This window comes from Saimiri boliviensis, chromosome 9 (assembly GCF_048565385.1).
Source record: "Saimiri boliviensis isolate mSaiBol1 chromosome 9, mSaiBol1.pri, whole genome shotgun sequence".
NCBI lineage: Eukaryota > Metazoa > Chordata > Mammalia > Primates > Cebidae > Saimiri > Saimiri boliviensis.
The window spans coordinates 91,276,847-91,299,362 of NC_133457.1; the positions used below are offsets into that span (position 1 = coordinate 91,276,847).

The following is a 22,516-nucleotide window of genomic DNA, read 5'->3' on the forward strand; positions in this document are numbered from 1 at the left end:
CTAATAACTGCATTTTTGTCAAGACACAGACCACACTTTGCCTATTTCATAAAATTCCTGTAGTTGCTGCGCCCCCCAAACCCCATTGATACGTGTGATGTCAGTTTCCAAAACTGTGTAAAACACACAAATAATTCCGATTATAAAATCTATTTTTCTCCACGAGATCAGACACTGTCCACAATTGTTTCTCAAGAGTTGCTCGGGAACTGGTAAATTATAATTCAGTTAGTAAAGCAACTATGCCAATGGTTTCAAGATGGAAGGTGTTAAGAAAGTACTAATTACTAGAACGTTTTAAAAAATGACTTCAGATTTCAGCAGTGGCTCCATACCTATGGTCCCCGGGCCAGCAGCATCAGCTTCACCTGGGAACTTGCCAGAAACGCAGATTCTGGACCCTCACGCCAGACCTACGGCCTCAGCAACTCTGGGGGCGGGGCCCAGCCATCTGCATCTTAATGAAGTCCTCAAGTGAGGCTGCCCAGCGCTGAAGACCGAGGCCAGGGATTTACACTTGGCCTTTCCGCCAGCGGTCCAAGAACCTCACCCGGGGGCATCACCTGGGGTCATTTTAGAAGTGCAGACTTTCGAGCTGCACCCCAGAGCCACTGAATGTGAATCCGCCCTAGCCTAACACGACTCCCAGGGAATTCAAGTCTGAAAAGCCTTAGTCTGTGGTGCCATCTCTGCATGACGTAAAGAGGACTACTTCTCCAGCTAAGTTAAAAAACCTAACTGAACAAGAGCTGAAATTGTTTTAAAACATCCAACCCACCGAGCCTAGTGCACCACAAACTGTCTGGTTATCATGCTCCAGCAAGGACAGGGCTCGGTGGCAGGCAGGGTAAAAAGGGGGGACCTGGACCAGGGCACTCAGGGACGAGCGCTCTGCTTGCCAGGTGGGTCCCCAGGAGCAGGTGCGAGTGAAGGGAAGGGTCGCGAAAGGGGGCGATCTTTCCGCGCAGGGGAGGGAAATGAAAGGAACGGGGACCGGACGGCTGGGTGCGAGGCCCGGGACGTTCCCGGGGGCGCTGCGGGGTGTCAGGGGCAGCCCCTCCCCCGGGGGAGGCCCGACGGCAGGGGTCGGGGGCGGGGAGGGAGGTGGGCCCCAGGCCCGCGCGGGGGCGGGCGGCTCCGCGGCTCCCCGCCCCCGACCCGCCCCTCCGCGGCGCCATTTTGCAGGCGGCTGTGGCGGGGACCGGAGGCGGCGGCGGCAGCTGGCACTGCGGCGCCGAGGCGCGGCGGCAGGACAGGAACCACGCGAGCTGCAGCCAGGTGAGAGCCGGGCCGCTGCGTCCCCTGCCCGGCCCGCGGGCCGCACCTGCCGGCCAAGCCGCGAGGTGCTCGCCGCGCCCACGAGGCCGGCCTGGCACGGCCCCCGCGCGCTGTCACCCACCGGCCCCGCGGCGCGGCCTGCGCGCCCCCACTCCGACCCGTCTCTCCTGGGACCCCGCGTTTGCCGGTCACCCTGGCCCGGGGGCCCGAGATGCCCGGCGGCCCTCAGCTCCTGCCGCCCCGCCGGCCGGGCCGGGCCCTCGGGGTACCCACCCCTGCCCGCCGCGGCAGCCACAGCGCGCTCGGGCCCTCAGGCCGCGTAGCGGGGAGGCAAATGGGGCTACCACAGCACCCCACTGGCCGCCGCCGCCTCCTCCCGGGCTCTACGCCCGCGCGTCCTGGGGTCGCTTCCCTCGTCCCTCCCCAGGTGCTGCGCGCGGACATCGTCTCTGTAATTCAGGGGCATCAGGAGGGGCGGCAAGAAGGTGCCTTTTACATTCTTGCTTTCTTCCCTTCTACAAAGGCTGCGCCAAGTAATTTTAGAGGCAGCTGCTCCGACCCCGGGGCCTTTCCGGCCTGTTCCTTGGGGGTCGCGGGTCCCCCTGCTTGCCACCTTTCGGGGGAAAAATAATGACATTTCGAGTGTGACTACTTTAAGGGGCAGGCAGGATTTTCTCCTTCATTTGGTCCTAGATGTCCCTCTTGGGTGGGTAGCTGATAGGATCTCGGCCTTCAGGCTGGGGATTTAAACGTGACTGATGGGAAATGATCGATTGTCAGGGCAAAGGGTAAATGAGGGCAACTGCAGGTGGAAGAAAGTCACCCATTAGGGCTTTCTGGGTCTGCGGCATTTGTAGTAGGTGCCACTTTTATTCTTGCAGTTCTGGGAGACGGGCGGGGGAAGATGCAGTCCCTGCTGACAATTGGGTCATCTGCGCGCAGAGAAGGCCCGGGATGTGCGGGGACATGGGACCGGGAGTCCGGAGACAGTCTGGTTTGAGCTGTCACTAATTGGCCATGTGACCTCCCTCAGTCGGTTTCCTCCTCTCAGAAGCAAAAGTCTGGAATCGGGGTGGCTGGAGCATTTTTATTTTTTGTTTTTGTATTTGAATGCTGTCGGGTTCCGGCCTCACCATTTCTGGTTGTCTGCACTTGCCTTTTCACCTTTGCAAGTGACATTGCCTGCCTCCCCTGAAAGTGGTTGAACCTGGTGAAATTTATAAAGGGCCCTTTCAGCTCAAAAATTCAGAATTCTTTGCTGGGTTATGGTTGGCTCGATCAGGGTCACCTGTGAATGTATTGCTACTGTTCTCTTTTCATTCATCCCAAATTTAATAGCTTTTGGGCACCCATGGGTGTGCCCAGTGTAAGCCCTCATGGCACACCTGCTAGTTAAAGGGAGGCGGCAGGTGTGTCCAGCCTGTCCCACGTGACATCCTTTAGCATGAGGTATCTGCTTTCTAGGCTATTTCCTTTGCCAAAAGGACAACTAGCTTCTTTCTTTTAATACCAAGGCATTTCTCTTTGGTGTCTTTGCTTAGAGTGGAGGGTGATTTTTTTAAGAAAATAGGTATTTCAGGAACTTTTTATTTTGACAGTTTTTTTTCTCTGTATTCTCTGACTGTGGCATGGTCAATTAAGTCAATTAAGTGTAAACATCTGTTTAAAAAATGCTTATTGGCTGGGCGAAGTGCCTCATGCCTGTAATCCCAGCACTTTGGGAGGCTGAGGCAGGCGGGTCACCTGAGGTTGGGAGTTTGGAGTTCACGACCAGCCTGACCAACATGGAGAAAGCCCCGTCTCTTCTAAAAATACAAAATTAGCAGAGCGTGGTGGTGCATGCCTGTAATCCCAGCTACTTGGTAGGCTGAGGCAGGAGAATAGCTTGAACCCGGGAGGCAGAGGTTGCAGTGATCCAAGATTGCACCATTATAGTCCAGAATGGGCAACAAGAGTGAAACTCCGCTTCGGGGGGGGAAAAAAAAGCTTATTAAAGTACCTGGGCCAGGTGTTGTGGCCAAGGTGGGTGGATCACGAAGTGCCTCATGCCTGTAATCCCAGCACTTTGGGAGGCTGAGGTGGGAGTATTGTTTCAGGCCAGGAGTTCGAGACCAGGCTAGACAACATAACAAGACTCCTGTTTCTATTTAAAAAACATAGCTAAGTGTGGTGGCCACCTTAAAAAAAAAAAGTACCTGGCTAGAAAAATGTAGATGGTTTTGGTAGGTTTCATACCATACTACATATCTCATTTATGTAGCAAACTCTAGTGGATGTAGCATTGCAGAAATGAGTCATGTGTCCCAGGGGCAGGCAAGTACATGTAGCCACCCATTGAGTACTCTGTCCATCTACGTCTGCCCCCATCCACTTGGTGGCCAGGTGCTGCTGAACAAATACTTGTTGAATAAACTCTGCCTTCTGCCCTCACACAGTGTAAGGTCTAGTTTGTGGGGTGTTTGAAATCCTGAGTTGGCTATTGCTATCCTGTTCAGTGTCTCTAAAGACAAACCAGGGATCTATTTGGAGACCTGTTTCCTGGTACTACTGGTAGCTTGAGGGATTTTCCCATTTTGGTTAAGGTAATTAAAAGCCGGAGGCTGGGGCTGGGCATGGTGGCTCATGCCTGTAATCCCAGCATTTTGGGAGGCTGAGGTGGCCAGATCACTTGAGCTCAGGAGTTTGAGACCAGCCTGGCCACCATGGTGAAACCCTATCTCCAGTAAAAATACAAAAATTAGGTGGTATGTGCTTGTAAGTTCAACCATGCAGGAGGCTGAGGCAGGAGAATTGCTTGAACCTGGGAGGTGGTGGTTGCAGTGAGCTGAGATTGAGCCACTGCACTCCAGCCTGGGCAGCAGAGTGAGACTGTCTACTCAAAAAAAAAAAAAAAAAAAAAAGCAGTAATAATTTGAAATTATTCGGTGCTTTGTACATGTAAATTGAAGCTTTTTAAAAACGTATTTTTATTTAATCCTCTTAGGCTTTTTAAAAAAATTATTAATTGATTTTAAGTGGATAGATGATGAAACCTCTTAGGCTTTTTTAACTTAAACATCTTACAGTCCTTCTCTGACCTGTTTCCTGGCCTTGCCCATAAAACTCCCACACACCAGTCTGTTGGTTCCCAGTGCCCAGTAACCTCATTAATTCATTTTTATGTCCTGCTATTCCTCCAGTTGTTCTCTGGGCTTGCTTTTATTCTTTCGGTAGGGAACCGTCCTTCTCCAGGTTAAGCTGTGTGCTGCAGCCTCTGGGTGGAAACGAGCCCTTTGTGTGCTCTGTGCCGTTCTTCTCATTTTCTCTCTGGCTTTGCTATTTCGAACCTCTTATTTCGTCACAGGTTCTAGGTTCTTGGCTCTCCTGTAATTGAGGTCTGCTTTCAGCTTGCACCTTTCATGGGCCTTTCACACATTTATTACATCGTTTGAGTGCCTAATATTCTTGGTGCTTGGGATGCCGCAGGGAGATTCTCAGCCCACATGGAGCCCACAGTATGGGGAGGTGGACAATGAGACCTGGTGCTGTGAAGAATCTGGCAAGGCTCAGGGGATTAACTGGGGATGGGAGTTTATATTTTTGGAAGGGTAGACAGGGAGGAAGGTATATTAGTCTGCTAACACTGCCATAACAAAAATAGCACAGTGTAGGTGGCTTAAACAACGGAAATTTATTTTTTACAATTCTGGAGTCTGGGAAGTCCAAGGTCAAATTTCTGTCCTGGTTAGTTTCTGGTGAGGGCTTTCTTCCTGGCTTGTTCGGTGGCTGTCTTCTTGACGAGTCCTCACGTGGTCTTTTTTCCGTGCCATTTATCTCCTGTTCAGGCACTGTTGGTCACACCTGTAATCCCAGCACTTCTTGAGGGAGGATCATTTGAGACCAGTATGGGCAACATTGTGAGACTCTGTCTCTACCAAAAAAAAAAAAAAAAAAAAAAAAAAAAAAAAAAAAAAAAAAAAAAAAAAAATTCGCTGGACGTGGTGGCCCGTGCCTATAGTTCTAGCTACTCAGGAGGCTGAGGTGGGAGGATTACTTGAGCCCAGGAGGTTGAGGCTGCAATGAGCCATGATTGCACCACTGCACGTCAGCCTGGGTGACAAAGCTAGACTTTGTTTTTAAGAAAAAAGTCCTGGTTGATCGACGTGGCTTACACCTGTAATTCCAGCACTTTGGGAGGCCGAGGCGGTCGGATCACAAGGTCAGGTCAGGAGATCGAGATCATCCTGGCAAATATGGTGAAACCCTGTCTCTACTAAAATACAAAAAATTAGCTGGGCGTGGTGGCAGACACCTGTAGTCCCAGCTACTAGGGAGGCTGAGGCAGGAGAATCACTTGAACCTGGGAGGTGGAGGTTGCAGTGAGCCGAAATTGCACCACTGCACTCTTCCCTGGCAACAGACTGAGACTCCGTCTTAAAAAAAAAAAAAAAGTCGTATTGGATCAAGGCCCCATCCTTAAGAACTCATTTAAACTAAGTTATCTCCTAAAGGCTCTATCTCTAAATACAGCTACTTTGTGGGGGTAGGGCTTCAACCTATGGGGGTGGGGGATACAATTGAGTTCATAGCAGAAGGCTTGAGTCATCTCTGACTAAGCTATTAAGGGAGTGAGGCATGTGGAGATCTGGGGGAAAGATCATTCTGAGGGGAAGAAGCAGCAGATGCAAAGGCCCTAAGGCAGGAGGAGGGTAGAATTTGGTTTTGAGGTCAGAGAAACCGTGTGGGTCAGATGTAAGGCCACATGGGCTATTGTAAGACCTGTAGATTTTTCCTTGAGGGTGGTGGGAGCCATTGGAGGGTTTTGGGGTAAAGAAGGGAGGTGGACTGATCTAGCTTTTAGCAAGCACACTCTGGGCATTGCTGTGTGAGATAGATTGAAGGCAGGACAGCAAGGGGACAGCCAGATGGCCAGTGCAGGGCTAAGGGGAGACCTGTGGGATTTCAAGGTGAGACTGAGATTTGCTGATGAACCAGAAAGAGAATCGGGGAGGACTCCGAGGTTCTGGTCTTAGCACCTAGAAAGAAAGTGGCCATTAACTGAGATGCCCAAAGAATTGGTTTAGGCCATGTTAGGTTATAGTGCCAACCCAACTTAACCCAAATGCAGGAGAAAAGCAAGGGTGGAGATTTTCGGAGGAGGTCATCCTCAGTGGAAATACTAATCTTGTGAGCGTCTCATTGTTCTTTGTTTTAATTCTGGACTTTGACCTCAGCCAAGTATGTGAGACTAGGCATCTCTAAGGCCCTCTATGGAAATTCCACCGTTAAAGGAGAGTGGCTTTCTCTGGTCAGTGATCAGGAAATCTTCACTCATGAGTTTTATTTTATTTTATTTTATTTTATTTTTTTGAGATGGAGTCTCACTCTGTCACCCAGGCTGGAGTGCAGTAGTGTGATCTCAGCTTGCTGCAACCTCTCCCTCCTGGGTTCAAGCGATTCTCCTGTCTCAGCTTCCCGAGTAGCTGGGACTATAGGTGCACACCACCATGCCTGGTTAATTTTTGTATCGTTAGTAGAGACGGGGTTTCACCATGTTGGCCAGGCTCGTCTGGAACTCTTTGTGGGCCTCCCAAAGTGCTGGGATTACAGGCCTGAGCCACTGTGCCAGGCCCACTCATGAGTTTTGGCCAAAGCAGCTTTCCAAAGGCGTCGTCTCATTGAGCACCTGGTGGAGGTCACCTATCTATGTGTGTAACTCTTATAGAGTTGAATCTCTCCATCTTCTAAGTTGAACAGGCAGTGCAGTTTGATAAGGTGCACTTCTGTGTTGGACCTTCTCCAAGCAATAAAAGGGACCCTAGAAAGACATGACAGCCCCAGGTGATAGGGCCAGTGAAACAGTGATGGTGCCCATAGATATCGATTATGTGTTGGTCACTCGAGGTTATCACTGCTAGTTCTAGCAACTGGAAGGCAAAGTGGCTTCTGGTCCTTCACTTCATTGATGAAGGCTTGGGTAACTTCTGTAAGTTAATTCCTGGGTCTTGAATTCTGTCTGTTAAACCACGGTAGGGCACTATTCCCAGCTCTTGTCTGAAACTCAGGGTTTCTAAGTTCCTGTTAGTATAAAAGAGGGCAGAGAAGCCAGTGTCAGTTGAGTGCCAAGGAGCTCTGCCCAGCACTCCTGTGTTCTCTCATGTCTCGGCAGCCCTGTGGTCTGGGTACTGTTTTCCATCTTACAGCTGTGGATGCTGAGGTGTGGCAGGAGGGCAGCTCCTTGTCTAGGGTCTTAGCACTGCCAAGTAGAGTCAAGATTTGACCCTAGCTCGGTCAGTTGCCAAGCTCGAAGTTAGGCTCTAGTCGTGCTTTGTCCCTGTGTTCCAGGGTGACTTCTGGGGAGTTGGGATAGAAAGCAGGGTTGGGCTAGATGGAAAGATCAGTGTAAGCAAAGGGTGGAGCCGGGAGAGGCATGTGACTGGGAGAGGAGGGTGACTGAGTCAGGACAGTTGGAAGGATGCTGAGGATGTGATGGGAGTCAGGTGGAGAGGTCCTTTGACACTGTATTTATGGGGCCTAAATCTTTGTCTGGAAAGCCACGGGGAGATTCCCAGAGGGGAGTGACTTGTTTAGATGTGTATTTTAGAAAATTCTGGGGTGGAGTAAAGGGCGCACCGGGAGGAGGCTGAATGGGAGCAGGACCATCTGCTCTCGCTCCTGTCTTGTTTGCCTGTGGTTCTTTCCTGGCTACAGTATTTGCCTTTATGCACCCCAGCTTGAATTCCTTCTGTCAATTCCTATTTGTTCCTGTAGGAATCTTCTACCCACCACCTCAACGCTCACACAGTTTTGTTTTTCCCTACTGGCTTTCCTTTGTTTGAGTGAATATATACATAACACCAGCTCCATGTAATTAAGTTTGAATAAGTTTTTTCATTCTGGACCATCATTTCATCTCAGAGATCTTGGCTTTGTGGCTCTGAGGGTCTTCTCCACCCTACTTCAGACTGAAAGCACTGCTGTGTCCTCGGTCTTCACAGAGGAAACACAATTTCTTTTTTCTTTTTGAGATGGAGTTTCACTCTTCTTGCCCAGGCTGGAGTGCAATGGCCTAATCTTGGCTCACTGCAACCTCCACCTCCCAGGTTCAAGTGATTCTCCTGCCTCAGCCTCCCAAGTAGCTGGGATTACAGGCACCCGCAACCATGCCCAGCTATTTTTTTGTATTTTTTTTTTTTTTTTTTTTTGAGACGGAGTTTCGCTCTTGTTGCCTAGGCTGGAGTGCAATGGCACGATCTCGGCTCACCGCAACCTTCGCCTCCTGGGTTCAGGCAATTCTCCTGCCTCAGCCTCCTGAGTAGCTGGGATTACAGGCACACACCACCATGCCCAGCTAATTTTTGTATTTTTAGTAGACACAAGGTTTCACCATGTTGACCAGGATGGTCTCGATCTCTTGACCTCGTGATCCACCTGCCTCGGCCTCCCAAAGTGCTGGGATTACAGGCTTGAGCCACCGCGCCCAGCCTATTTTTTTGTATTTTTAATAGAGACAGGGTTTCACCATATTTGTCAGGCTGATCTCCAACTCTTGACCTCAGGTCATCCACCCGCCTCAGCCTCCCGAAGTGTTGGGATTACAGGAGTGAACCACCATGCCTGGCCAACAAAATTTATTTATTTTTTTTTTTGAGACCAAGTCTCGATCTGTCACCAGGCTAGAACACAGTGGCGCCATCTCAGCTCACTGCAACCTCCACCTCCTGGAATCGAGCAATTCTCCTGCCTCAGCCTCCCGAGTAGCTGGGACTATAGGCACATGCCATCACACCCAGCTAATTTTTGTATTTTTAGTAGAGATGGGTTTTCACCACATTGGCCAGGATGGTCTTGATCTCTTGACCTGCTGATTCACCTGCCTTGGCTTCCCAAAGTGCTGGGATTACAGGTGTGAGCCACTGCGCTCAGCCCCCAAGTTCATATATTTCTCATCAAGAGCTTTTTTGATATTTATATTTATAGACATTGGTTCACAAATTATTCCACAGATGTATGATATGGGGGAATGTATGCATATTTAAAAGTGTTGGGAATATAACAAGCATGATACTTCTTTTAAGTCTCTTCTGTTTTATCTAAAATTAATGTGAATTTTTCATTCTGTTTCAGAAACATCAGTGCTTATTTTAATATAAAACTTTTTTCTTTCATATTCTTTGAGTAAAGCTGATGCTGCTAGACATGTTGTTTTTGATCTTTACCTGCTCGAGAAACATGTACAGGTTGAGTATCCCTTATGACTAGAAAGAGTTTTGGATTTGGGGTGTTTTTTTTTTTTTTTTGATTTTGGCGTATTTGCAATAAACTTACCAGTTGAGCATTCCTAATTTGTTAAGCTGAAATTCAGAATGCTTCAGTGAGCATTTTCTTTTGAGTGTCTTCTTGGCACTCAGAAAATTACTGAATTTTAGAGCATTTCAAATTTTGGATTTTTGAATTAGTAATACTCAAGATTTGCATTGTTTTGTTCCACTTCACAAATATTTTTTCCTATGCCTTGAATTTTTTTTTTTTTTTTTTTTTTTGAGACGGAGTTTTGCTCTTGTTACCCAGGCTGGAGTGCAATGGCGTGATCTCGGCTCACCGCAACCTCCGCCTCCTGGGTTCAGGCAATTCTCCTGCCTCAGCCTCCTGAGTAGCTGGGATTACAGGCACATGCCACCATGCCCAGCTGATTTTTTGTATTTTTAGTAGAGACGGGGTTTCACCATGTCGACCAGGATGGTCTCGAACTCTCGACCTCGTGATCCACCCGCCTCGGCCTCCCAAAGTGCTGGGATTACAGGCTTGAGCCACCGCGCCCGGCTCCTATGCCTTGAATTTAAATCTGTCAATCTTTTTTTCTTTCCCATGGCTTCTTTATCCCAAGACTTTATAAATATTCACCCATATTTTCTCTTAGTTCTTTAAAAAAAATATATGGGCTGTAATTTAATTAATCTGATATTTGTTTTGGAGTGTGGCATCAAATAAGAATTATTTGTCCCCTCTAGTTTATATTTTTTGGGTGCTATTTGTTAATTCATCCTTATTAACTAAAAAAATCCCCACCTTAAACATATGCTGAATCCTTGGATCTGCTGTTTTATTCAGTTTGTCTGTCTGCTGTTTTGCCAAGACCTTATTGTTTTAGTCATTATAATCACTTTATAGTAGGATTTATTATCGGGTAGTGCCTATGCTCAGTGTTTACTCCAGTGTTTTTCAATTTAGGGTTTCAAAATACTTTTTCTTCCCCCTGAGATGGAGTCTTGCTCTGTCGCCCAGGCTGGAGTACTCTAGTGCAATCTTGGCTCGGTGCAACTTCTGCCTCCTGGGTTGAAGTGATTCTCCTGCCTCAGCCTCCTGAGTATCTGGGCCTACAGGAGTGTGCTACTATGCCCAGCTAATTTTGTACTTTAGTAGAGACAGGGTTTCTCCATGTTGGTGAGGCTGGTCTCGAACTCCTGACCTCAGGTGATCTGCCTGCCTCAGCCTCCCAAAGTGCTGGGATTACAGGCATGGGCCACCGTGCCTGGCCCCATAGTTCTTATTTTCTTTCTTTTTTTTTTTTTTTTTTTTTTTTGAGACGGAGTTTCGCTCTTGTTACCCAGGCTGGAGTGCAATGGCGCGACCTCGGCTCACCGCAACCTCCGCCTCCTGGGTTCAGGCAATTCTCCTGCCTCAGCCTCCTGAGTAGCTGGGATTACAGGCACGCACCACCATGCCCAGCTAATTATTTGTATTTTTAGTAGAGACGGGGTTTCACCATGTTGACCAGGATGGTCTCGATCTCTCGACCTCGTGATCCACCCGCCTCGGCCTCCCAAAGTGCTGGGATTACAAGCTTGAGCCACCGCGCCCGGCCCTTATTTTCAATTTTTACTGGAATGCAGTGTTGTAAACAGTCTTTAGTGGTATTCAATAAGTGTCCTAATTACAGTCTCATACACAGTGTTTTTTTTTTTTTAGGGAACAAATCTCAGCATCTTGACATTGACCCCTGGAATCCTCACAAATATTCTTGGTAGTCTCTCCCCGAGAGTGATGATTCTCTAAATTTTTGTTTCTCTGCTGATTTGAAGTTGACCTCAGATTTCTTGCTGCAAGGAATTTCACGAGTGATCTTTCTTGAGGTTTGTCCCCGGGGCTTCTGTTTTAGCCCAGGCTGTTGGACTGTACAGCTGCTCGCATCTTCCGCATCAGAGATCCTGACCTGCACTCTTTGAAAATGTTCTCTGCCTTAAAGTTTGATGCGTTCTTATTCTCTTCCTTTATTTTATTTATTTATTTATTTGAGATGGAGATTTTTGCTTTTGTCGCTCAGGCTGGAGTGCAATGGCACAATCTCAGCTCACTGCTGCAACCTCCCAAAGTGCTAGGATTACAGGCATGAGCCACCGCACCCGGCCCTCCTTTATTCTTTCTTTCACCCAAAGATAAACTGAGTAAGTTAGCAATATCGATTTTGTTTCTTCTCCTTTCTTTCCTCCAGTTGACCCTTAGCTTCGGTTTGAGTTCTTTTTGCACTTGCTTCTGGACCCCTAGTTTAAGTCTGGGGTCTGCAAGTCTTGGCTGCTCACCCCATTTCCAGTGATGGTGCATCCTTCCCTCTGGAGCTCCCTGCATGATCTGCAGTAGACTTCACCAGAAGGGGCCTGAATTTAGTGGGAGTAGGAAGCTCCTCTGAGCCCTGAGAGGTGGATTGAGGAGGGAAACTTATTACTTGACCAAAATAGACACCAGGGTCAAATAAACTTTTTCTGGTGTTTAGTTTCAGTCTTACAATGATGCTTCAAAGTGACTTCAGCTTTTTTTCAATTTCTCTTTTTGACTCTGAGATCTCATACTTACTGTTTTATTTCTTTTCTTTTGAGATGGAGTTTCACTTTTGTTACCCAGGCTGGAGTGCTATGGTGACACCTTGGCTTATTGTGACCTCCGCCTCCAGGTAGAAGCAATTCTCCTGTCTCAGCCTCCTAAGTAGCTCAGATTATAGGCATGTGCCATCATGCCCGGCTAATTTTTTTGTATTTAGTAGAGTCAGGTTTCACCATGTTAGTCAGGCTGGTTGTCTGTCAACTGCTAAAATATATTTTCCAGACTTTTTGTTTTGACTGACCCACTTCTCTATTTATATTCATCTCTCTCTCTCTCTCTCTCTCTCTCTCTCTCTCTCTCTCTCAATCTGTGTGTGTGTGTGTGTGTGTGTGTGTGTGTGTGTGTGTATCTCAGACAAAAGTTTCAAGGCCAGGCACAGTGGCTCATGCATGTAATCCCAGAAGTTTGTGAGGCCAAGGTGGGTTGATCACTTGAGGCCAGGAGTTCGAGACCAGGTTGGCCAACATGGTGCAACCCCATCTCTACTAAAAACCCCAAAATTAGTTGGGCGTGGAGTGGACACCTGTAATCCCAGCTACTCAGGGGGCTGAGGCAGGAGAATAGCTTGAACCCGGGAGGCAGAGGTTGCAGTGAGCCAAGATTGCACCACTGCACTCCAGACTGGGCAACAGAGGGGCACTCCAGACTGGGCAACAGTCGTCTCAAAATAAAAAAAAGTTTAATGGCTGGGCGCAGTGGCTCACGCCTGTAATCCTAGCACTTTGGGAGGCTGAGGTGGGTGAATTGCCTGAGCTCAGGAGTTTGAGACCAACCTGGGCAACATGGCGGAATCCCATCTCTACTAAAAATACAAAAAATTAGCCAGGCATGGATGGTGGTCTGCGCCTGTAATCCCAGCTACTCCAGATGCTGAGACATGAACCTGAGAGATGGAGGTTGTAGCGAGGTGAGATTGTGCCACTGCACTCCAGTCTGGGCAACAGAGCAAGACTCTGTCTCATCCCCGCAAAAAAAAAAGTTTCATACCATACCACATAACCTTTGTTTTTTCTTTTTGTGGCTAAAGGGATCTTGCTGTGTTGCCCAGGCTAGTCTTGAATTCCTGGGCTCAAGCCATCTTCCTGCCCCTGCTGCTTCTGCTGGGATTACAGACATGAGCCACTGGATCCAGCCAGATAACCTTTTATGCTGTGTACTCTGAAATTTCCTTTTTTTTTTTTTTTTTTTGAGACAGAATCTCGCTTTATCACCAGGCAGGAGTGTAGTGGTGCAGTCTTGGCTCATTGCAACCTCCACCTCCTGAGTAGCTGATATTACAGGTGCCCACCATCATGCCTGGGCAATTTTTTTGTATTTTTAGTAGAGTCAGGGTTTTGCCATGTTGGCCAGGCTGGTCTTGAACACACTGCAACCTTTGCCTTTTGGGTTCAAGCGATTATTCTGCCTCAGCCTTCTGAGTAGCTGGGATTACAGGTGCTCACCACCACGCCCAGCTACTTTTCTGTATTTTTAGTAGATGGGGTTTTACCAGTTGGCCAGGCTGGTCTCGAACGCCTGACCTCGTGATTTTCCCCCCTTGGCCTCCCAAAATGCAGGGATTACAGGCATGAGCCACCATACCCAGCCAAGAGTTCTTAATATGTTCTGCACGAGTCCTTTATCTGGTATGTAATTTGCAAATATTTTTTCCCATTCTGTAAGATTCTTTTTCATTTTCTTGGTGTGTCTTTTGTGGTAAAAAAGTTTAAAATTTGGATAAAGTCTTCATGTATCTGTTTTTCTTTTGTTGCTTGTGCTTTTGGTGTCATATCTTAGAAACCATTGCCTAACTCAAGGTCATAAAGATTTACCCCGTCGGTTTTCTTCTAAGGATTTTGTAGTTTTAGCTCTTAACGTTGGGTTTGTGATCCATTTTAAGTGAATTTTTTAATGTTTGAGGTAGGGGTCCACCTTCATTATTTTACATATGAACTTTCAGCTGTCTCAGCACCATTTGTTTAAAGGATGACTCCACCCCCTATTCCATTGTCCTGATACCCTGTTTAGAAAATCACATGTTAAGGTTTATTTCTGGATTCTCAATTGTATTCTGTTAATCTATATGGCTACCCGTATCTTAGTATCTTTGTATGTACTTATATCACACTGTCTTAATTACTATAGCTTCATATTACTTTTGAAATGGGGTAGTGGGAGTCCTCCAATTTTGCTGTTTTTCAAGATTGTTTTGGCTATTCTGGGTCCTGCGTATTTCCGTAAGAATTTCAGGATTGGCCGGGCGCGGTGGCTCAAGCCTCTAATCTCAGCACTTTGGGAGGCCGAGGCGGGTGGATCACGAGGTTGAGAGATCGAGACCATCCTGGTCAACATGGTGAAACCCCGTCTCTACTAAAAATACAAAAAATTAGCTGGGCATAGTGGCACGTGCCTGTAATCCCAGCTACTCAGGAGGCTGAGGCAGGAGAATTGCCTGAACCCAGGAGGCGGAGGTTGTGGTGAGCCGAGATTGCGCCATTGCACTCCAGCCTTGGTAACAAGAGCGACACTCCGTCTCAAAAAGAAAAAAAGAAAGAATTTCAGGATCGGCTTGTCAATTTTTGCCAAAAAGGCAGATGGGATTTTGAGAGTGATTGCATTGAATCTGAAGATCAGTTTGGGTTGTATTGCCAAGAATTACATATTTTTAACTGAAAAATTTCTTGAGACAGTATTTATCTGCATGAGGAGCAGTACATTATGATAATTTCTTCTAGTCCAGTCTAGTTTATGCCATTTTTTTAAATTAAGAAATTGCTGGCTGGGCGCGGTGGCTCATGCTTGTAATCCCAGCACTTTGGGAGGCCGAGGCGGGTGGATCACGAGGTCAAGAGATCGAGACCATCCTGGTCAACATGGTGAAACCCCGTCTCTACTAAAAAAAAAAAAAATACAAAAAATTAGCTGGGCATGGTGGCGCGTGCCTGTAATCCCAGCTACTCAGGAGGCTGAGGCAGGAGAATTGCCTGAACCCAGGAGGCGGAGGTTGCGGTGAGCCGAGATCGCGCCATTGCACTCCAGCCTGGGTAACAAGAGCGAAACTCTGTCTCAAAAAAAAAAAAAAAAAAGAAAAAACACGAAATTGCTGACCTCAGGCACTGACTTGAGTACTCACTCTCATGGGCCATTCGTTATCTATCGCTTGAAAAACATGCTTCATGTCAGTGGTCCTTAACCTTGACAGCAAATTGCAATCATTTGGGAAAAATTTAAAAACTACTGATGCCTGGACACATCCATGAGACTGGCTGCAGTTGATGAATTCAGCCTGAGCATTTCCAGGTGATTCCAGGCTACAGTCAGAGCTGAGCACCATTGCTTTAAATAAACTTAAAATTCAGATATTTATAATGCTTTTAAAGCCTTTTCATAGTTGTCTGAGATGGATATGTACATATTGCTAACTTACAGATCCTTCGGTGTCACGTTGATGACAAATGTATTAGAGAGGTCTGTTTGTGCACTTTCTCTTAATGTGATACGATCTGTGACGCAGTTCTCCTGAGAAATTAAATGATTACGTTATTGACTTGCCCATGGGCGTATTGGGTTGTCCCTGGTCTATTTAGAGAGCAATGATAGAGCAGAATGTTTGGAGATCATCTGTCCTTTCTCAGGAATTTTTGTGTCTGCCCTTTTGCAATAGGAAATTGATTGATAAGAATATGTAGGAAATTCACAGCTATTTTAGGAATTGTCATATAGAGAGCACTACATCTATTGGTTAGAATTACTGTTGAAGTATATGAAGCTATTGGTCAGAATTAAGGTCAGAATTACTGGAAAAATATCTGGACTAGTGTCTTAGATTAAGGAATATTAGGATTGTGGTGGAATGCTTATACATTAGCTTATATTTTACTCATTGAATATTCTTTTATCTGGTTATTAATGTGGTGGGATGCGGTGGCTCACGCCTGTAATCCCAGCATTTTGGGAGGCCTGAGGTTGGGAGTTTGAAACCAGCTTGGACAACATGGTGAAAACCCATATCTCTACTAAAGACAAAAATTAGTTTTGTGTGGTGGAAGGTGCTTGTAATCTCACCCAGCTACTCAGGAAGCTGAGGCAGGAGAATGCCTTGAACCTGGCAGGTGGAGGTTGCAGTGAGCCGAGATCGCACCATTGCACTCCAGCCTGGACAGCAGAGCTAGACTCCGTCTCAAAAAAAATGCATATGTACATAACTGTTTGTTTCAAAATAGAAATTATATGAAGGTTATTTAAGCCAGTTTTTTTCTTAGCAGTGCGTCTTAGACATGTGACTAATTAAATAGTCCTTTAAAACACTATTCGCAGCTGATTTGTGCTGAATATGTCATATTTTATTTGACAAATCCTTCTATTAGATATTTAGCTTATGAGTCATTTTCTGCTGTGGTGGACATAATACAGTGGGTGAACAGCATTGTACGTAAATCTGTGTGCATTTTTGTGATTATTTAGACAAAATTGTTGGAAGGGATATCATTTGCATTTCTTTTTTTTTTTTTTTTTTTTTTTTTTTTGAGTCTTACACTGTTGTCTGGGCTGGAGTGTAATAGCATGATCTCGGCTCACTGCAACCTCTGCCTCCTGGATTCACTTGATTCTCCTGCCTCTTAAAGGCATAGACCACCATACCCAGCTAATTTTTTGTATTTTTAGTAGAGACAGGTTTTCACTATGTTGGCCAAACTGGTCTGGAACTCCTGACTTCATGATCTGCCCACATTGGCCTACCTTGGCCTCACAAAGTGCATCATTTGGATTTTTAAGGCTTTAACACAAATGTAGCATACATCCTAGAGACCTCTGCATTCTGGTTAACACACACACACTGGGAGGTACTGCCATATTAAAACATATCTTTCTACTAAAAATATAAAAAATTTGCTGGGTGTGGTATCGGGTGTCTGTAATCTTAGCTACTAGGGTGGCTGTGGCTGGAGAATCTCTTGAACCTGGGAGGTGGAGGTTGCAGTGAGCGGAGAATCACTCACTCCAGCCTGGGCAACAAGAGCCGAACTCCGTCTCAAAAAAAAATTTTTTTTTCTTTTTTTGCCAATTTGAGTGAAGAATGAAATCATCATGTTTATTTTGCTTTTCTTTGATACCTAGTGAGTTTGAGTACTTTTTAACGATTCTTTTGGCCATGTGTATTTTGTTTGGCTTATTCATGTTTTTTGCCAGTTTTTTTAGTCTTGTATCTGTCTCTTTTTCTTGGTGATTTATAACAGTTATTTTTATATCAGGACATGAGCACTTTAATAGACGTTATACATATTTTCCCCATTTGCCTTGTAGTTTTATTTTATGATATATTAGAGAACCAAGTGTTACTTGCAGATTGTTTTTCTTTTTTTTTTTTTTTTTGAGACGGAGTTTCGCTCTTGTTGCCCAGGCTGGAGTGCAATGGCATGGTCTCGGCTCACCGCAACCTCCGCCTCCTGGGTTCAGGCAATTCTCCTGCCTCAGCCTGCTGAGTAGCTGGGATTACAGGCACACGCCACCATGCCCAGCTAATTTTTTGTATTTTTAGTAGAGACGGGGTTTCACCATGTTGACCAGGATGGTCTCGATCTCTTGACCTCGTGATCTACCCGCCTCGGCCTCCCAAAGTGCTGGGATTACAGGCTTGAGCCACCGCGCCCGGCCTTCAGATTGTTTTTCTTAATTTTCAAATTAGAAATCTCATTTTTCAAATTTTAAAGTTTCAAAGGAAACATTTTTCTTAGGGATGAATAAAAATTTGTCAGAGCATGATTTTATTTAAAGTATTTTGTTGATTTCTTATTTGCTTGTCTACTAAAATATGAACAGCCAACTGCCACCTTTAAATTAAAAAGAAAAATAAAATTTGGAATTGAAGATTTTCTAATATTATTGTCTATATTTTAATACATTTTTCATATATTTAAAAATTTTTTTTGTAGAGACAGGGTCTTTTTTTTTTTTTTTTTTTTTTTAGCCGGATTCTAGCTCTGTCCCCAGGCTGGAGTGCAGTGGCATGATCTTGGCTTACTGCAACCTCTGCCTCCTAGGTTCAAGCAATTCTCCTGCCTTAGTCTCCTGAGTAGCTGGGATTACAGGCATGTACCACCACACCCAGCTAATTTTAGTATTTTTAGTAGAGACAGGGTTTCACCATGTTGACCAGGATGGTCTTGATCTGACCTGTAATCTGTCCGCCTCGGCCTCCCAAAGTGCTGGGATTACAGGTGTGAGCCACTGTGCCCAGCCAAGAGACAGGATCTTTCTGTGTTGCCCAGGCTGATCTTGAACTCTTGGCCTCAAACGATCCTCCTACCTGGGCTTCCCAATGTGTTGGGATTGCTGACTCCATTGTCCGAGTAAATGTGAACCTTAAGTTTGGGTGCTTGTGGTGTTTAGACCCTTTGGGCACACATAATGTCTTTTGGGTTGATGGTGCTCTTTTTCTTTAATTTCCTAGTTTTGCTCCAGTAATATTAAATTTGAGACTTTTGCATCATACTTAGATAATAGCCTTAAATAAGTCTTTCTAATTTTACCCTTTAGGCTTCTTATTTAAAAATCGGCATCCACTTGTATTCCAGCTCTTGGGAAACACTTGTCCTAGCTACGTTTTAGGGGCTTGCCAGTCTTCTTGGCTCCTGGAGGTTGTGGAGGGGAACTCAACATGTGTAGCTTCGCAGCATCTGGCTCAGCACAGCTTAGGATAGGAGCTACACATGCCGTCTGTGCATATCCTGGCATCTTCCCTTTAACAGTCTCTAGGAGAAATGAGACTGGTATGGGTTTTGATTCTCTGGCTGCCTCCAGCTGGGTGTGAGAGACTCTGTTTCCCCTCTGTGCCTTCAGTTGCCAAAGGAGGGCCGGGTTGCAGGATATCTAAGCCCCTTGTGTTCATTCTTTCCACCCACTTCATTGAGCACTGTCTTTGGGCAGAGTGCTGGGGAGAAGCAGCTTGCCAGGCTTAGCCATTTCTAGGTCGTCCTTGTTTTGAGTTCACAATTCTGACCTCTAGTTACTTTAATCTGGTTATTATCTAATCGCGATCACTCCTAGACATTTTGGAGAGGTTTAGAAAATTTTAGGGCTAACAGACGTCAGATAGGCTTTTCAGCTTAGTTGAAGGTCGGCAGTACTTGTTCACACGCAAAGGCACAGTTTTTGAAGGGAAAAATAGAGCCATTTGTGTTAGCTGAGCTTGACTTACTAGCACTGATAGTTGCCATGGGAGTGTTTTTTTTAAGTTTGTCCTTTGGCCAGGAATGTAAATTGGGGCATTACTCCTTAGATCTTCATGTAATTAGGATGATGGACAAAGCCCCTATTTTTCTTGAACCAGAAGTTTTATTATCCCATTTATAATATAGGAGTAAATAAGGAAAGGTGTCTTTAAATTTTGTTTGTTTTTATAGAGACTCTTTACATGTCCAGGCTGGTCTTGAACCTCAGGGCTCAAGCAATCCTCTTGCCCCAGACTTCTAAAGTGCTGAGATTATACACCGTGTGCCACTGCCAGTATCTTAAATTTTTTGATGATAAGTACAACTTAGGCATTGAGCAAAACTATTTTTAGTGACTTGTCTTGCATATATATTTATTAATTTTGAGATTTAAAAAAAATCACAAATAGGCCAGATGTGGTAGCTCACACCTGTGTAATCCTAGCATTTAGGGAGGCCAAGGCAGGAGAATCACTTGAGCTCAGGAATCCAAGACCAGCCTGGGCAGCATAATGAGATTTCGTCTCTCTTTTTTGTTTGTTTGTTTGAGACGGAGTCTCGCTGTGTTGCCCAGGCTGGAGTGCAGTGGTGCAAGCAAAATTGGCTCACTGTAGCCTCGGCCTTCCCGTTTCAAGTGATTCTTCTGCCTCAGCCTCCCTAGTAGCTTGGACTACCAGGTGCATGCCACCATGCCCAGCTAGTTTTTGTATTGTTTTAATAAAGTAGAGGGTGGTAGGGTTTCACCATGTTGGCCAGGCTGGTCTCGAATTCCTGACCTCAAGTGATCCTCCTCAGCCTCCCAAAGTGCTGGAATTGGAGGCGTGAGCCCCACTGTACCTAGCCTGAGATCTTGTCTCCACTAAAAAAAATTAGCAATATAATACATGTTCATTAATAATGGGTTAAATGGAAAAGCAAAAAGAAATAGGACACCACCTGTGCCTGAAACCCCGGGAGGATCCAGTTAATGTTGAAGTGAGTGTCCCAGAATGCCTGTCTTGCTGAACAAGTTGTGTTCATAAAGAGAGAGATGTTCTAGCAGGGTGTGGTGGCTCACGCCTGTAATCCCAGCACTTTGGGAGGCCGAGGCGGGTGGATCACGAGGTCAAGAGATTGAGACCATCCTGGTCAACATGGTGAAACCCCGTCTCCACTAAAAATACTAAAAATTAGCTGGGCATGGTGGTGTGTGCCTGTAATCCCAGCTACTCAGGAGGCTGAGGCAGGAGAATTGCCTGAACCCAGGAGGCGGAGGTTGCGGTGAGCCAAGATCGCGCCATTGCACTCCAGCCTGGGTAACAAGAGCGAAACTCCGTCTAAAAAAAAAAAAAGAGAGAGAGAGAGAGAGAGATGTTCTGCCTTTTTCACCCTACTTTGTAATAGATCTTAACTATTTTCCCTATGTCAATGGTGTACTACAGAATGGCCCTATAGTGTTTTACCATCATAATTTATTCATGCAGCCCTTATGTAGTGGACTCTGCTTGTCCTACAACTGAGCATATACAATTATATTCATCTAGTTATTTTTCTAGAACAGTGATTTTGTTGGATATGCATTTTTTTAAAGGAGGTGGATATTGAACATTTTCAAATGGTTTTGACCAAAAACATTTAACCGAAAATTATGGTGGATATTTCTCTTATTTTGGGATGGGGGAGACTTTCTAGCACAAAGGTAATAGAAGAAATTGCAAAAAGATGTTAGGTATCACTTCAGAGAGACTTAAAAAATGTCCTCTATTTCAAGTGGTATAAACAAAATGGAAAAAGCAGTCATTTGCTTTTTCTGGGGAAAATGTTCGCAATAGACAAAGGGTTAATATCCTTAACCTCTAAGAAATTCTTGCAGAAAGGAAAAAACGAAAGTAGGAAAAAGATAGAAACTTGCAAATGAATCAGAAAAACCCAAACATCTACTGAAAAAAATGGGTAAAAGATAGTTACAGTTCATAAAACAACTGTAGACACATGGATCAAAGAAATCAAGATCAAAGCCAGGTGTCATTCTTTACATGTCAAATTTGTAAAAATTAAAACAGGCTGGGCGCCGTGGCTCAGGCCTATGATCCCAGCACTTCGGGAGGCCAAAGAGGGTGGATCACTTGACGTCAGGAGTTCGGGACCAGCCTGGCCAACATGGCGAAATTCCATCTCTACTGAAAATACAAAAATTAGCCAGGCATGGTGGTGCATGCACATAATCTCAGCTGCTAGGGAGGCTGAGACAGGAGACTTGCTAGAACCTGGGAGGCAGAGTTTGCAGTGAGCTGAGGTGGTGCCACAGCACTCCTGCCTGAGCAACACAGTGAAACTCCATCTCAAAAAATAAAAAAAATAAGAAAAAGAATCTACGAATGGCAAGTGTGGTTAACATAGTATTCTTTCTTTTTCTTTATTTCTTACTCTGCACCAACGAAGAAATACATAGTTTTATTCCCTTGTGCTTTGTCAGTTTGTCTGCTTTCCCAGAAGGAATTGGGAAGCTCTTTCAGTGCCATTTCTTACCAGGAAGTAACTAAGAATTTGTCTGGGCCCAGCACCTTTTGGAGAAGAGTAATTTGCTTTTGTAATTTTCTCCATTTATTGTGACTTGTTCAGGTTTCCAAAAAATAGTTTTTGGCCAGACATGGTGGCTCACACCTGTAATCCCAGCACTTTGGGAAACTGAGGCGGTGGATCACTTGAGGTCAGGAGTTTGAGACTGATCTCTACTAAAAATATAAAAATTAGCCAGGTGTGGTGGCATGTGCCTGTAATCGCAGCTACTCTCGAGGCTGAGGCAGGAGAATTGCTTGAGCTGGGAGGCAGAGGTTGCAGTGAGCTAAGATCGAGCCACTGCACTCCAGCCTGGGTGACATAACGGGACTCTGTCTCAAAAATAAACAAAAAACTGAAAAAATAGTTTTCCCCCCAAAATTGCCCATTTCATCGAGATTTTCAAGTTCAGACATGTGTTTCTTTTGGAAGTCTTTGAAAAATATACAAACATGGGGAATGATAGTGTAAGGAGTTAAAAATAAACTTAAAAAACAAAATACAAAAGCATGAGGAATATGTAGTGTTTTTAGTTTGCCCTTGTTTTCAGAAGATATTTGTCATATTCGGGAAGTATGTTTTAATTTTCATTGAAGATGTTTGGTGTTTGCTTTTTAAATCAGGAGGAAGTGTTTTGTCAGCCTTTTTGGCAT

At 45.4% G+C, this 22,516-nt stretch overlaps 1 protein-coding gene across 4 annotated transcripts in view; it reads left to right on the top strand.

Moving 5' to 3' along the window:
• Window positions 1-1,173: 1,173 nt before the first annotated feature.
• SLC23A2 (solute carrier family 23 member 2) overlaps window positions 1,174-22,516 on the top strand; it is a 135,632-nt gene continuing 114,289 nt past the window's right edge. For 3 of the 4 annotated variants that reach the window (XM_074406283.1, XM_039479545.2, XM_074406281.1), the window contains exon 1: window positions 1,175-1,278. The gene's annotated coding sequence lies outside the window, so the exon portion shown is untranslated. Of the gene's footprint in view, window positions 1,279-22,516 lie in introns of all 4 variants that reach the window. The other variant, XM_074406280.1, reaches the window with a different exon arrangement.